We start from the raw sequence: 6000 nt of genomic DNA, 5'->3' as shown, positions 1-6000 counted from the left end.
CATTTTTTGATATACTGTGCATTTTACCCATCATAAAAAGTATCTGAATCTAAAGTTAATTTAAAACAATTTCCATAAAAAGATAGGAAATTTTATGAGGAAAAACTTTGCCGAAGACAGCACGGCGTTTTTTCTATCCGTTTAAGAGTTATTCACAATTTACTATTTGGTGAAATTTGAATTTTTAGATATTTTTCTAAAAATGTCACATAAGATCATCCCAAAAACACGTACAAAGTAAAAAATCACGTATGCTCAACAAGTTTTTGTCTCGATTGTGTTATGGAATTATGGTGACATCATTATATGATTTTTTTTTTGTTATTCAATCCCTCCATATAGAAATTAACTAGCACAATTTATTAAAAAGCTAGTTCTCTTGACAAGTTTCGTACTGCCTATTGATTTTTTAACGATATTCTCCACAAAATGTTGAGCCATATTTCGCGTTTATCTTACTTTCCTGTCGTTATTCTCAATTATTTTTCTACACGAAGACGTAAGAGTCCTGGATTAGTGAAACAGCCCAGGAAACAGTGGCAAAGTGAATAAAGGCGAATACGTTGATCCATACCAAATTCAAATCGCGATTACGAACATTTTACGTAAGAATAGGTACCAATTTTTAGAAACTAAGTTCCAATTCAAGACATTCTAAAAAGCAGAGCATGTCTTTTTTACATTTACTGACTTGAAATATCTTATCAACATCGAAAATAAGATACACCGAGGCAAATTGAAACGCGTGGGATAAGATGAATCAGCGAGTTAACGTAATGTTATCCAAGGTTAGAACAATTTGATTACCATAACACATACACGGCATACAATAAGACAAGGTATGCTATTATTGGTAAACAACAGTTTAGGAAGTAAACAAGTGACGTCATTTTTATCGTCCTATATGTTGATTAAAATGATAGGGACTACTAGAACGTTTTATTCATGTCTTTGAACGATTTGAACAACATCATTGAAAACCAAAACGGCATGTTTTGCGGAATGTATCACCTTCTAAATGATATAGAAAATGTGCCGTGCGTTTGATTGTGTATTATGCTCGTATAAACCATTGACAGTACATAACCGTTAAAAATGCCATGGCCTACTAAGGCATCTCAAAATGGAACCCAATGATAAAGTTTCTCGCTAGTGGGTGCCTTTCTATATCAAAGAAAATGGATTTGTCAACGGAAACAAAAATTCAATAAATGATGCCACCATAATTCCTAAACATAATTAAAACAAAAACTTGTTGAGCATACGTGATTTTTTACTTTGTATGTGTTTTTAGAAGTTCTTATATGACATTTTTAGAAAAATACCCAAAAATTCAAATTTCATTAAATAGTACATTGTGAATAACTCTAAAACGGATAGAAAAAACGCCATGCTGTCTTCGGCAAAGTTTTTCCTCATAAAATTTCCTATCTTTTTATGGGAATCGTTTCAAATTAGAATTAGATTCAGATACTTTTTATGATGGGTAAAATGCACAGTATATCAAAAAATGACAAATTTTAGTAAATTCAAAAATTCAGTATCAAAAAGTTAACTTCAAAACATGTCGTTAATTATTTTTCCCAGGTAGTTTGGATCTATATCAAGCTGTAAAAAATATAAAAAATAGTGGGTATTGCCAATTTTTGTACGGTTAAAAATATTTGTATGAAATTTATTACGAAAAATTGCCATTTTTCAAAAATCTCACCGGGGCGACCTCTAAACGTCATTTCTGAAAGTTGCCGTCATACAAAAGTTTGTTTCCAACACCCTTAGCTATCATTTGCAGGGTGAGCCCCCAAGCTTTTCGACCATGTGCAATTTTTGGGACAACCTAATAGACAATCAACTCCGACACTGCACAGGATTTCGCAAGCTACATTCTCACGTAACAGCTGGCGACTTTTTGTGTTAATTTATGAATGAAATACTATAGTGAGTCCCTGATGATTTTTAGGGTAAATATTCAGAATTATTGACAATATCAAATGAAGAAGTTATTATTAACTCAGGAGCGGTCGCGTCGTGTAAGCACCATAAAAAATGCACGCGTGTCGTACACAGCGTAAGCGCGGCGTTGCTGCAGGTAGACAAAGACGCGACTGCTCGAGGGTTGAAGATCTTTTGGAGTTCCAAAACAAAAGTATTGCAAATTTGAAAAACAGAACGAGTTACGTAGAAAAAATACAACAAATGATAAGAAATTGTTTGTGTCCAAGCTGAAGAGGCAGAATTTATAAGAAAACGATCGAATACTTGAAAACAATCATACAGTGCAAAATCCTGGAAGGATATTCTGACATGCCCTTGTGAAACCCACACCGGAGTTATCTAAGTGATATTTAACCCTCTAATACCCAAATTTTTGATTCTGATCTAAATATCGTTTTTCGTCGTCTAAAATCGATTTAAACCTGTTTTGGAAGATGATTCTTTTTAATTCTCGATTTTGTGAATTTTGGTTTTTGATTTTTCTAATTTTTATTTTTGAACATCCCTACACTTTCATATTTTTCCTGGAAGCCTATTTTTATACCGATTTTTTGAATCGAAAATATTTTGAGTTTTTGTGAGTACATATTGTTAGAATATGTTTATTTTTAATTTTTTTCATGTAAAATTTTATTTTCCGTGTAACTTTTAAGAAAATCATTTTTGTGTGTATTCAACACCCTTAAACTCTTCCAGCATAATGGAATGATTGAAGAAAAATTTAAAATGCGTTAATTGTTGCGATTAAATACAAAGGAAACAATGACATCTGTAAGGTGACCAAAACATCAATTTTTCATTGATTTAAAAAAATTATAATACGCTTGAAAAGACACCAAAAACCATTTTGAGATATACAGAACAGTCTTAAATATCAGCTAAAAATATAAAAATTTGGATTGCCCAGGCAAGAAAAAATACAAAAATGCTCAAACTATACCCCGTCTAAAGGCGGGGTTGGGTATTAGAGGGTTAACAAATCTAAGACTCTCAATGATTTTTGAATAAATTGCACAATACTTTTTTTTACAACGTTTGCAAGAATCTTTCAGGAGGATTCAGATTTGGAATCGAACACCCAACAAGGAATTAGGAAAGGAACCAGGCATCAACCAAAAATATTGCGTGCACCTGAACGTTAACCAAACGTTTCCTTTGAACTTTACCCTTTCACTAACATCCAAATTCCCGTGACGCCTAGGCCTGAAAGAATGTAGAGGTCTCTATGTACTTTCATAGGTGTCCAACTAATCTTCCTTCCCCATCCCTCAGCTGTCGCAAGGGCGTGGCCAGGACAGCACTCGACCGTTGGAGGATTGCGTCAATCTTGTCTAAGAGCCAGAGTTTAGTCCCAAATCTTTGTGCTTTGACAACGGACAGGAAAGATGCAACCCTCATAACAGCGATCCAGGGCTGTACCACCTACGAATTTGTGCGACTTGCTAAATGCTAATGCTAATGCTAATGCTAATGCTAATACTTTTTTTGCAACGTTTTGCAAAAAATACTCTTAAGGTTGAATTTTAAAACTTTGAATCCGGGGTAAAGTTGATCAACCCTTTGACACTATATTATAAGATAGCAAAAACATATAGGAAACACCCAAATTGACGATGCTGAATTTAAATTAAGTTTTGAAATTTTCATAATGTATTTCGCATGTAAATAACAAAATAAAATTCCGTAAGTTACAGAATGATCCGCACTGAATGCCTAAGGGCAGGCTTGATAATTCGCCTTGACGGAGGCTCTCTGAGAGAATTCGCTGTGCGTGAAAACAATTTTTTTTAACATGGGAAAGGATAGGAGCTGCATTTTCAAATGCTTCTAATTCTTTGTAGATTTTTTTTTTAAGCAAAACGTTCTTAATGTTATCGAATGAGATTTTGATACGCTATATTATAGACATAACATTGTGATTTAAAAACTTTTTGTCTAAAACCAGTTATAATGTAGCTAATTGAAAGTATATTGCAAAACATTAACACTTTTTCAATCTGAAGTCCCTAACTTATTTTAGAAGCATTTAAAAATGCAGCTCCTATCCTTTCCCATGTTAAAAAAAATGTTTTCACGCACAGCGCAATTCTCTCAGAGAGCCTCCGTTAAGGCGAATCCTCCTCAAAATCAAAAGAGTTTTGAAACATGCTCTAGAGCGGTGTTTTGCTTTTGCCTCGTCGCGAGGGAGCGAACGAACCCCAAACAGAGGCAATAAAAACTGAGCGAGGGAGAGGGGAACGCAAAAAGAGCCGATGATTATTTCGGGTTTTTGAGTGCGATTTTCGCTTCGAGAGTCTTTCTTTGTATGGGAGTGGAACTCGCGAGAGCTTTTTGAGTGTGAGTGGACGTGAGAAACACAACAAGCAATTATGAGTGTTGGACGAACTCCTCGCAGCGCGGCAAGCTCGCGCTCGGTGATGTTGAGGATTTGCGTTGTGATTTCTGAGTTTTATTTTCACTCCTCAGAAAATCGCCAAAATCGCTTCCTCATTTTCTCGTGAGGGAGTTTCTGTCAAGCCTGCTTAAGGGTAAGCAACTTCGTTGAAAAACGCCTTTTCAAGCAAAACTTCCCAAGTAGCCATACTGACATTTAAAAAATATATAATTTCCTTTACGACAAGTCCTTTAATGCTAAGTGGCCGTCTATACGCGTATAGTTTTGGAAAACAATCTTTCATCGAGTTTTATCCATTTTTTTTATTTATCCATGAAAAGGCGATACTTTTAGATGAAATCTTATATTAAGGACTGTTCATTAAAGAAAGTGGACATCTGTTTACCAATAGTTTAGAGTTAAAACTAAACAAAAAAATGTGAATTTTTGCTCAGTGTGTAAAACATTGTTCACTTCGGCAATACACTCAAAGAAAACGGAAAAAGTAAGAAATTTCGAGCGATACGTCGTATTAGCTTTGCGACTAGCAGATTAATTCTGCACAAATGGTGTTCCAAAAAGTTGTCGTTTCGAGAATTGACTTACACGGTAGATATTCTGCACTCTCGATTCAATGGAAAAATCTCTCAACTACTCAACATCCCAATCAACATGATCGGAAATGCTTTTCCTTTGATTCCACAAAGCTGTCAGTGTTGACTTGAGAACCAATACAAACCCACCAGGGAAATCAACTAAAAATCACTTCGATTTGCACCACTGTAAAAAGCAGTACGGTCCAAAGTGAAAAACTGTTGATTTGATAATGAGTGCATTGGCCATGAAATTAAATATAGATGACAGGTGGTAGAAAGTGTTTTGCTTTGATTCGCACCTCTCTAGCAGATGTGAAGTAGTGTAGTGGCATTGGATATTCTTTTCCAACTGATATTCAATTGATATCAAATGTATTGAACAGTAGTGCGAATCCAAGTGTCAATCAGTTTATATGAGCGTGCAGAATTTTTACCGTGTACTAATACACTTCCGGGACCGCAATTTTTTAACGCTAAGCAGGGGACAGATGTGCCGGATGATGTAGGGTACATCAGAACTGAAAAATTTGGGAAAGGGTTTTTGGTGTGTGTTCGCGCCAACGCGAAGAAGTAACCGCATATATTTTGCCACATTTTTCCCTACAACATGCCACGCCGTCCATCTGCCCATCCAACAGTTTCTTCCCGCCAAACAACATGATTGATCATGCCCGAAACCATCAACCGTCCTCGTGATCGTATGTGCGAGCAGCAACCATCATCATCGACGCCCGAACCAATCAGCTTCTTCTGTTCAAGGAATTTTCCTCCGTCACCAAGACCGTCTCCGTCATGCATCCTTTTCCTTTCATCTCATCTCCATCGCTCGACGCCGCCACCGCACAAGAGTCAACATTCAACCACCGACCGAAGAAGTTGAGAATCGCCCCCGACGTGTACAGTCAATCCGAACCGAAGAAATATAGTTAAGTTTAGTTAATTAGTGAAACAATCGTCTTTTTCTTGTGCCAGTGGAAGCAAGGGTTTTACAGTCCACCCTCTAGTCGAACTACTGGTCCCGATTCCGATCACCCG

Source organism: Aedes albopictus, chromosome 3 (genome assembly GCF_035046485.1).
Source record: "Aedes albopictus strain Foshan chromosome 3, AalbF5, whole genome shotgun sequence".
Lineage (NCBI taxonomy): Eukaryota > Metazoa > Arthropoda > Insecta > Diptera > Culicidae > Aedes > Aedes albopictus.
The sequence above is the reverse complement of the archived record's forward strand: the minus strand, read 5'-3'. Positions refer to the sequence as shown.